The 11,864-nt window shown below is 33.6% G+C and overlaps 1 long non-coding RNA gene across 1 annotated transcript; it reads left to right on the top strand.

Annotated features, from left to right (window-relative positions):
- The first annotated feature begins 246 nt into the window (after nt 1-246).
- LOC144411869 (uncharacterized) lies at nt 247-861 on the top strand. Its single transcript, XR_013468935.1, has 2 exons — nt 247-449; nt 694-861. It is a non-coding gene; the product is annotated as an uncharacterized LOC144411869 (long non-coding RNA).
- The last annotated feature ends 11,003 nt before the right edge of the window (nt 862-11,864 follow it).

The raw sequence follows: 11,864 nt of genomic DNA, 5'->3' as shown, positions 1-11,864 counted from the left end.
GAGGCTGTACCCGTTGCAGGCATCTTACAGGTACCGGTACGGTACCGGTACCTTACCGTACAGGTCAACCAACTGATATTTCAAACCAAAAAATAGTAGACAGTCATGCTGATGCAATCAAGAGTACCTGTACCGGTATCTTACCGTATGTCAGTACGGAAGAATACGCGTTCTATACAATGTTGCATTTTTATCAAACAGAATCTACTAATGAATTATTTTGGTAGACTAACTATGTGTAAACGCTGCACCTGCACATATGGTATTTGCCGGTCTGACAACCTGTACCTGTGTATGGTACCCCTTCCGTTCAAATGAAGTAAGATTTGTTGTATTTCCGAAGCCACATATTCACCGCTAAAAACAATGAGATGGATAAAGGAATGCAACAGGCCTCACATTCTATTCAATCTAGAAAAATCACCAGGAATACATACGTGTGTACCAAGGTAGGCGAACATAAATATTGTTTTCGATACCTATGATAGTCTATATTCAATATGTTAATTCTTATATGAAATAAATTTTCATACAAGCAATGCGTTCCATCATGCATTTTCATGGAGGCGATGGACCAACTGATGAATACTCTGACCCCATATCAGATTCTTATCGCCCAACAAAAAAGCACCATCAAATTGTGAGGTAGGGATTACTTATACCATAATTTAACTTTGGATCATAACTTAACAGGATCTGTCACCAGATACTTCATTTGATACAGAGACATACGAATCTGATGAAATTGAGAAAGGATTGTCAGGGAACCAACCAGATCTGCCCCCAGACTCTTTAGTTGAAACTACCTCAAGTGCCGCTGATGAAAATGACAGCGCTTTGTCAGATAGCAGAAAAATTTAAGCAAGCATCATCATCATTTTATTTTAGTTCTCTGGCATAAAACAACACAAAAAGTCAACATACAAACAAAATGCAGAGAAAACTGGAAGGCGAGCATAAATTAAAATAGATTTCAAGAAAGACGCGGCTAACTACCAGAAAAAGAAATAATAATAATAAAAGGGCTTAACAAGATTCAGAATTGGGCAACACTTTTAACGTAATTCAAAATGAGAAAACACATACTTCTTTCAGCATTGGTGTCATATTTGCTAACTGTGAAAATGATGAATAAAGAAGGAAAATTAATATTGAAGACTTGGGACTTCATGTAGAATCTTTAAAAATGATGTTACTTTATGGAGGATGCTTCGCATGCATGCCATGTGGGGTGGGACCCCGGTGATTGCAATATCATTTTTTGTGCGGACTGCAAAGTCACACCAAGCTGCTCCTGATACCAGAAGTTGGCCCTGCACTTGGTAGTTATTGTGATGTGTGATAAATATCCTTATTTTGTTTAAGTTGTTTTGCATTTATCACTGTCATATAAATTACAACTTTTTCATAATCACCTGATAACTTTAGAACCGAACCAAGTGGTGGTTGTTTGCCCATCTGACTATATAACAATGAGGTAGTGCTCAGTGAGCGCAATTCTTCCATATTATCAGGAGATGAAACCAGACAGCTTCAATAAAATAACTCAGCAGTAAAATCATTGTGATACATTATGTCTGTAAATGGAATTGTGAAATGAATTTAGTTCTATTATTACCGCGAACCCCCGGTAATCAGACACCGAACAAATTTGTGATATATTGCCATAAATTTGTTGCAACACCAATTTATTGACCATATGTAACTAAAATAAATCGTCTTTTTGATATTATTGCCCTTGTCGTCTGCCCAACTAATGGATTCTTAAAATCTCTCCCAAATTTTAATAAGCATAATTCTCTAATGGTCGCAGCACGCTGTCTTTAGAGATTTCACAATTTGGACGCAAAGCTTTGAATTTCACATTGTTGCATCACAATCACAACAACGCAAGATCAGGTAAAATCTACGTTTCAATTGGCGTCTAGTTTCATTGGGCACACATTTTCCCATGGTATTAATAAAAGATATTGAAAAACAGCAACATACAAAAACTCGACTGTCATCCAAGTACCCCTAGAAATCTTCTCGTGAACCCCTGGGGGTTCGCGAACCCCAGGTTGAGAACCCCTGTGTTAGTCCAACGATATGGCAACAAACACCAGAAGTCCGGATGAATATGTAATAACTTTTAAACCATGGTTATCACCATAACATTATTGGTCTTGTAATCTTATGTGGTACCGGTATGTAATCGATCATAATACCTCAATAAACCTGTTGAATCTAATCTTTCAATAGTATATTTACACCCATCTTACTGAGCTAATAAATCTGTGTTTCTATGATACAACATAAACTTAAGTGCCCTCACCGTGCCTAGCATGTACAAATTGCATCAGAGACTTGGTGACTATGCAGCGACACCACTATTTGAAGATGATGTGGTGGCAGAGACTCCTGAACTTAACTATAGCACTTGGCCTTGAAATCTAGCGTTGAACCAAGATTGACGACTGAACCATCATGAATGTATCTGAAAAAAGTATTCATCTGTTCATAGTCTAATTACAGATTGCTGTAGTTTGTGCAACGTTTCTAAGAATGTATTTAAAATAATTTTTAAACTGCCCCTACATTTCATTTGTTTCTATACTAAACCCACCAATTCAGTCATAACTTGGACGCTACCGGTATCTACTAGTCTGTGAACCATGGGATACGGTACCGGTAGTCACGCAGGTCTCCCAGTCCTCTGACATTTCTCAACCATATAAGTTTAAATATCACCTTTCAATGAAAAGTTTTGTATCTTTCTCCAGCTGGTGGAAAGAAAAGTTCTTAGAGAACCAAGTCATCTCTGAGTGATTCCATTTTTGTATGTTAAATAAGCTTTTGGAACTAAGTTAGGTGCGGTAACGACAATGTGAAGGCGGAATAACGTTAATAATAGATCACTTGACAATATGTTATAACTTTAGAAGCACGAAAATACCACGATCACCAGTGAAATGCCATTTGAAGGCCTTTAAAACGAGCGACGTGCCACTCTATCGCCCTACACAAGCCTGAATATTTGCAATGTTTATCTGAGCGACCAAAATCAAAACAATAAAGGTCAAAGGTCGGGGAAAGGTCCAGGGCTTGTTGGAAGCGTAGTCATGTTTTCAATACACAGGAGGTCGCTAATGGACCGATCATCGTACGGTATTCCCATTGAGGTGTATATAACTAGAGTGCACTACTGTGAAGCTAGCAGCACTTTCAGCCAGAATATTTTTACACATTGAATATAGGTTCCACGCGAATATAATGTTCACTTATATGTAAATATGAAAATTGAAAATGCTGATCAAAATATAATATTGGCACGAAAATAGATGAAAAATCTTTAAACTAAAATAATACATTAAATTTAATAAGAAAATAGTGTTTAAAAAAAGACTAACTAAGCGAAAAATGAATTTTCAGGCATTCCGCAAATACAAAGTTTCGGAAAATTATCCTTTTTGGAACCTCGATTCCTCGAAAACCGCCAATAAAGGCAGCACCACGACACATTTGGAGAAAAGCAGATACCCTATAAATTCGATTTTTTTATAACAGAACAGTAGCAGCACGTTTTGGCTTGACCATATATATTACCAAACATATCGTGTAATCTAAATTTTAATAACGGCATGGACGTAACAAACTTAAAATTGATTTTGTATTTCAACTAAAATTGCTAGACAATGGATCAAATATAATTTTCTCTTTGTCACACATTAATACTGTACATCTTTCAAACTTGGAATACGTTGCGGGAAGTATAAAACAGCAAAAAAACATTTGCGACTCCTAGTGGATTCTGTCCTGGATTACAAAAAATTATCGTTTTTAAAATGGCGATTTCTCGAAAACCGCCAATAAAGGCAGCACTACGACATATTCGGATAAAAGCACATACATTATAGAATCGATTTTATTATGCCAGAACAGTAGCAGCACGTTTTGACTTGGCCATATATAATACCAAACATAGCGTATATTCCTCGATTTTTAAAACAACGGTACGTAACATATTAAAAAAGGGTTTGTATTTCAACTAAAGTTGCAGGATAATTGATCAAATATCTTTTTCTCTTTGTCGCACATCAATACTGTACGTCTATTAAACTTAGAATAAGTTTCAGAAAGTATAAAGTAATAATAAAAAAAATTTCGCGCACCCGCTTGAATTAGTTTGAGAATTTCGAAAATTATCGTTTTTGGATTGGTGATTTCTCAAAAACCGCCAATAAAGGCAGCATCACGATACATTCAGAGAAAAGCACATACCTTATAGATTCAATTTTATTATGTCAGAACGGTAGCATCAGGTTTTGACTTTTCCATATATAATACCAAACATAGCGTATACTCTTCAATTTTATGAACAATGTGGACGAAACAAATTTAAAAAGGAATTGTATGTCAACTAAATTTGCTGAACAATTGATAAAATATATATTTTTCTCTTCGTCACACATTAATACTGTACGTATATTAAACTTAGAATAAGTTTCAGAAAGTATGAAGTAATAATAAAAAAAATGTTGCGCCCCCACTTGAATTAGTTTGAGAATTTCGAAAATTATCGTTTTTGGATTGGTGATTTCTCAAAAACCGCCAATAAAGGCAGCATCACGACACATTCAGAGAAAAGCACATACCTTATGGATTCAATTTTATTATGTCAGAACGGTAGCATCACGTTTTGACTTTGCCATATATAATACCAATCATAGCGTATACTCTTCAATTTTATGAACAATGTGGACGAAACAAATTTAAAAAGGAATTGTATGTCAACTAAATTTGCTGAACAATTGATAAAATATATATTTTTCTCTTCGTCACACATTAATACTGTACGTCTATTAAACTTAGAATGAGTTGCAGAAGAAAAGTATAAAATACCAAAAAAACATTTCTCGTGGATTCTTTTCAAAATTTCGAAAAATTATTGATTTTGGAAGGGCGATTTCTCGAAAACCGCCAATGAAGGCAGCACTACGACACATTCGGAGAAACGTAGATACCCTATAGATTTGATTTCACTATAACAAAACAGTGACAGCATGTTTTGACTTGGCTATATATAATACCAAAATAGCGTGTATTCTCAATTTTTTAAACAATGTCGACGTAACAAATTTAAGATGGATTTGTATTTCAACTGAAGCTGCTGGAAAATTGATCAAATATATTTTACTCTTTGTCACAAATGAATACTGTACGTTTATTAAACTAAGAATTAATTGGGAAAGTTTAAAATATAAAAAAAAACATTTTACGCTTTCTATAATGGGTTCTTTTCAGAATTCCGAAAAATAATCGTTTTTGAAAGGGCGATTTCTCGAAAACCGCCAATAAAGGCAGCACTACGACACATTCGGAAAAAAGCAAATACCTTTTAGATTCGACTTCACTATACCATAACAGTAGCAGCACGTTTTGACTTGGCCATTTATAATACCAAACATAGCGTATATCTCAATTATTTGAATAGCGTAGATGTTCACATATTTTAAAAAGGTTTGGTATTTCAAATAAACTCACCTAATATCGTAATATTCCGTTTTCTTACTTTTCCAAACACCGATACTGTGTGTTAATTAAACTTGGAATAAGATGCAAATTGTATAAAACAATGAAAAATGTCTTACAACCTATATATAATTTTTTCAATTTCCCAAACATGCCGTTTTTGGAGTGACGATTTCTCGGAAAATGGCCAATAAAGGCAGCAATACGACACTTTTGGAGAATAGCAGATACGTTAAAGATTCGATTTCACCAAACCAGAACAGTAGCAGCACGTTTTGATTTGGCCATATTTAATACTAAACAAAGCGTGTATTCTGAATTCTATAAACAATGTGGGCTAAACAAATTTTGAAAGGGTTTGTATTTCAACAAAATTTGCTACATAATTGATCAAATATAATTTTCTCTCTGTAACACATTAATGCTGTACGTCGGTTAGACTTGAAATACGTTGCGAGAAGTACAAAACAACAAAAAAAATATTTACGACCTTTAGTGGATTCTTTCCAAAATTTCAACCAATTAACGTTTACAAAATGGCTATTTCTCAAAAACTGCCAATAAAGGCAGCACTGCGAAACATTCGGAGAAAATAAGTTACCTTATAGATTCGATTTCCCTATACCAAAACAGTAGTAGCATGTTTGACTCGGCCATATACAATACCAAACATAGCGTGTATTCTCAATTTTATAAACAATACCGACGTAACAAATTTAAAATGAATTCGTATTTCAGCTAAAGTGGCTGGATAATTGATCAAATATATTTTTATCTTTGTTACACATCAATACTGTACGTATATTAAACTTAGAATAAGTTTCAGAGAGTATAAAATTATAAAAAACATTTTTCGCACACTCGTGAACATATTTTAAAATTTCGAAAATTATTGTTTTTGGAGTGGCGAGTTCTCTGAAACCGCCAATAAAGGCAGCATCATGACAAAATAGGATAGAAGCAGATACATTATATATTCGACCTCACTATGCCAGAACGGTAGCAGCACGTTTTGACTCGGCCATATATAATAACAAAAATAGCGTGTTTACAAAATTTTACATCAACATGGACGTAACAAATTTCAAAAGAGTTTGCATTTCAACTAAATTTGCTGAATAATTGATAAAATATATTTTCTTTTTGTCACAAATTAATACTGTACGACTATTAAACTAAGAATTAATTCGGAAAGTCTAAAATACTGAAAAAACATTTTAGGCCCTCTAGTGGACTATTTTCAAAATTTCCAAAAATTATCGTTTTTAAAAGGGCGATTTCTCGAAAACCGCCAATGAAGGCAGCACTACGACACATTCGGAGAAAAGCAGATACCTTATAGATTCAATTTTATTATGTCACAACAGTAGCAGCACGTTTTGACTTGACCATATATAATACCAAACATTGCGTATAGTTTTCAATTTTATCAACTATGTAGATGTAACATATTTAAAAACGGTTAGGTATTTCAACTAAATTTACTGGATAATTCATCAAACACTTTTCTCTCTTGGTCATACATCAAAACTGTACGTTCATTAAACTTGGAATGAGACGGCGAATCCTAAAATAACAAAAAATGATTTGACGCCCTCTTGTGGATTATTTTCGAAGTTTTGAAAAAATATCGTTTTTAAAAGGGCGATTTCTCAAAAACCGCCAATAAAGGCAGCACTATGTCACATTCGGAGAAAAGCAGATACCTTATAGATTAGATTTCATTATGTCAGAACAGTAGCAGCACGTTTTGACTTGGTCATATATAATTCCGAACATAGCGTATATTTTCAATTTTATTAACTATGTAGATGTGACATATTTAAAGACGGTTTGGTATTTCAACTAAATTTACTGGAAAATTCATCAAATACTTTCCTCTCTTGGCTATACAACAAAACTGTACGTTCATTAAACTTGGAATTAGTGTGCAAATCCTAAAATGCCAAAAAATGATTTGACGCCTTCTTGTGGATCCTTTTCGGAATTTCGAAAAATTATCGTTTTTGAAAGGGCGATTTCTCAAAAACCGCCAATAAAGGCAGCACTATGACACATTCGGAGTAAAGCAGATACCTTATAAATTTGATTTCATTATGTCAGAACAGTAGCAGCACGTTTTGACTTGGCCATATATAATACCAAACATAGCGTGTATTCAAACTTTTAGAAACAATGCAGACGTAACATATTTAAAAACTGTTTGGTATTTCAAATAAATTTCCTGGATAATTTATTAAACATCATTTTCTCTTGGACATATATATATACTATACGTTCATTAAACTTGGAATAAGTTGCGGAAAATATAAAACAACAAAAAAACATTTACGACCTCTAGTGGATTCTTTCCAAAATTTCAACCAATTATCGTTTACAAAATGGCTATTTCTCGAAAACTGCCAATAAAGGCAGCACTGCGACACATTCGGAGGAAATAAGATACCTTATAGATTCGATTTCACTATACCAAACAGAAGCAGCATGTTTGACTTGGCCATATATAATGCCAAACATAGCGTGTATTCTCAATTTTATGAACAATACCGACGTAACAAATTTAAAATTAATTTGTATTTCAGCTAAAGTGACTGGATAATTGATCAAATATATTTTTATCTTTGTTACACATCAATACTGTACGTATATTAAACTCAGAATAAGTTTCAGAAAGTCTAAAATTATATGAAACATTTTCGCACCCTCGTGAACATGTTTTAAAATTTCGAAAATTATCGTTTTTGAAGTGGCGATTAAATTCACTTAATAACGTAATATTCCGTTTTATTACTTTTTCAAACACACACAAACTTGGAATAAGTTGCAAATTGTATAAAACAATGAAAAAATGTCTTACGCCCTATATAAGATTATTTTATTTCCCAAACATGCCGTTTTTGGAGTGACGATGTCTTGAAAACCGCCAATAAAAGAAGCATTTCGACACTTTAGTAGAACAGCAGATACATTGAAGATTCGATTTGACTAAACCAGAACAGTAGCAGCTTGTTTTGATTCGACCATATTTAATACCAAACATAGCGTGTATTCAAAATTTCAAAAAACAATGCAGACATAACATATTTAAAAAGAGTTTTATATTTAAACTAAATTTACTAGATAATTTATCAAACTTCCTTTGTCTTTCTAACACATCAATATTGTACGTTCATTAAAGTTGAAATAAGTTGCGGAAAGTATAAAATATCGAAATATCTTTTTACCCGTCTTGTGGATTATTTTCAAAATTTTGGAAATTAGCGTTTTTGGAGTGGCGATTTATCGAAAACTGCCAATGAAGGCAGAACCACGACACATATGGAGAAAATTATATAACTTACATATTCGACTTTACTATACCAGAACAGTAACAGCACGTTTTGACTTGGTCATATATATTACCAAACATAGCGTGTTTTCAAAATTTTACATCAAAATGGACGTAACGAATTTAAAAAGTTTGTATTTCAATTTAATTTGCTAGATAATTGATCAAATATATTTTTTTACCTTGTCCAGTATTGATGTGTGACTGAGAAAAAATTATATTTGAACAAGTATTCAGTAAATTCGTTTAAAATACGCTTAAAGCTTTATGAATTTTTAACGTTAGCATTATTCAAAAATTGAAGAATTTACTCTATGTTTGATGTTACATATGACCAAATCAAATCGTGCTGCTACTGTTCTGGTTTAGTGGAATCGAATCTTTAATGTATCTTCGATTATTCGATGCCAAAGTGTCATAATGCTGCCTTTATTGGCGGTTTTCAAGAAATCGTCACTCTAAAAGCGTATGGTTGGGAAATAAATAAAAGTATAATGCGTAAGACATTTTTTTATTGTTTTATACAATTTACAACTTATTCTAAGTATAATTAACACACAGTATCGGTGTTTGAAAAAGTAAGATAATGGAATAGGTGAATTCATTTGAAATACCGAACTTTTTGCCTTTATTGGCGGTTTTTGAGAAATCGCTATTTCAAAAACGATCTTTTTTTAAAATTCCAAAAAAATCCACAAGAGGGCGTAAAACCATTTTTTTTGTTATTTTAAGATTTGCAACTTATTCCAAGTTTAATGAACGTACAGTTTTGATGTATGATCAAGAGAGAAAAGTATTTGATGAATTATCCAGTAAATTTAGTTGAAATACCAAACCGTTTTTAAATATGTTACATCTACATAGTTATTAAAATTGAGAATTATATGCTATGTTTGGTATCATATATGGCCATGTTAAAACGTGCTGCTACTGTTCTGACATATTAAAAACGAATCTATAGGGTATCTGCTTTTCTCCGAATGTGTCGTAGTGCTGCCTTTATTGGCGGTTTTTGAGAAATCGCTCTTTCAAAGACGATAATTTTGTGAAATTTGCTAAAGAATCCACATGAGGGCGTAAATTTTTTTTTGGTATTTTAGACTTTCTTCAACTTATTCTAAGTTTAATGAAGTGCATTATTGTTGTGTGACAAAGAGAAAAATATCTTCTTTGATGAACTATCCAGTAAATTCAGTTGAAATACAAAATCAGTTTTAAATTTGTTGTATATACATTGTGCATAAAATTGAAAATTATACCCTATGTTTAGTATTATTTATGGCCAAGTCAAAACATGCTGAGACTGTTCTGACATAATGAAATCGAATCTTTGAGGTTTCTACTTTTTACCAATGGTGTTGCAATGCTGCCTTTATTGGAGGTTTTCATGAAACGACCGTCTTAAACGACGAAAATTCAGTCATTTCAAACAACTCTCAAAATAGTATAAAAAATTTTATGCACTGTAATAGTCGCTTTAGCTTGTTTACTATATATTAACAATACGAGTAGTGTAGTTAATGATTGTTTTGCTTTATTTGCTATTGTAAAACTAATCAAAATATACACTTTCTTTTAAAAATCATTGGGAACATTTAATTTTACGCGTGGGTATTTTCTGCGATTCTGTCAGTCACAATTTCGTGTTTTGCTGCTAGCTTCACAGAGGTCTAGAGTGCGCATAGGAACAAAAAAATATGTGCCGATTTGAAGACGACGGTCGCCATCTTGCTACGTGCGACTACGGCTTCGCCTCGTCATCTCGTTCGCCGGATAAATCGAGTTATAATTATGGCATATTTAATATTTAACGAGGAAAACCAGTAATTTGGGCAAATGAAGATAATAAGCGAACTATAACACTCTTCTGGGTACGGTACTAACATACCGGTAGACGCGGTAGTGTTAATCTGGTTAATCTGGCCTCCACCCCTAGTAAGTAGTCGTATGCCTATTATAATTTTTCGTCCACAATTTTAGACTTAAGTTACCTAGTGTCCTAGTCTATCATCTAATCATGGATCATGTTACCACTACAAGCAGCATCGTCAATATGGAAATTGATACAGGTACCGGTACTCCAAGGAGCACCAACACCATCAGCACAGTCAGCAAGGTACGGTACCGGTACCGGTACGTTACTGTATAGTCTACAGTAGCATTAAGGATATTCATAATTTTCTCGTTTACAGTACCGGTATTTAACTCATTCAATTCAGAATGTTGCTTTGATGGTAAGTATCTGAGTGTATCGGGAAGAAAACCTAATGAGCATGAGGTTATGCTAAAGACTTGCAGATTGATAACATGTTATTGTTAGTACTGTCATATGTTTTGTTGCAACACTTGTTATTTTTTTTTAGCGAGAATTACAAAAAGGCAAGGGAGGCAATTGCTCAGCTTTTGGGTGCGATAAAAAAAGGGCAAGAAAGAGACCCAGAAGTGACAGTGAGGGGAGTGATGATGAGGAAAGCTTAGTCAAAAGGAAATTTCCCAGAACTTTTCATGTGTAAGAAATATGATAGAAAATTATATATACAAAATACTGAATGGTTATTCTATTTGTCCATCAATCGCTGGTCGGTTACGGCTTCCTCCGCCATCAAGTCCATGCTTCCGAAAAAACAAATAACTAAAACTTATCTCATACCCTACATGGACTGGTAACCCGGACGAGAGGCCGTGGTTCGCCATATGGTTAAGCTGTCTCATCGGCTTTCCTCTTCCTCGGGATAAATATGTAAATCCTATCCTATTGTATTCATTCAAAAAAATTTATTCAATGTATTATGCTTTAATTTATATTTCAAAAATAGCATGGTAATGTTTATATGCTGTATAAAAGTTACAAATATTGTGAGAGTTGAAAATATTGAACCTGTCAACTATTTATTTAAGTAGCCTATTCCATATTGGGTGGTACAGGCTCGGATGACCTTAGACCTTAGTGGTTGTATTCTTACCACCCGGTCATATATCGAAAACATCAAACATTTGTATGAGGAATAAGATAATCTTCAATTAT

Source organism: Styela clava, chromosome 15 (genome assembly GCF_964204865.1).
Source record: "Styela clava chromosome 15, kaStyClav1.hap1.2, whole genome shotgun sequence".
Taxonomy (NCBI): Eukaryota; Metazoa; Chordata; class Ascidiacea; order Stolidobranchia; family Styelidae; genus Styela; species Styela clava.
The sequence above is the reverse complement of the archived record's forward strand: the minus strand, read 5'-3'. Positions and strand labels throughout refer to the sequence as shown.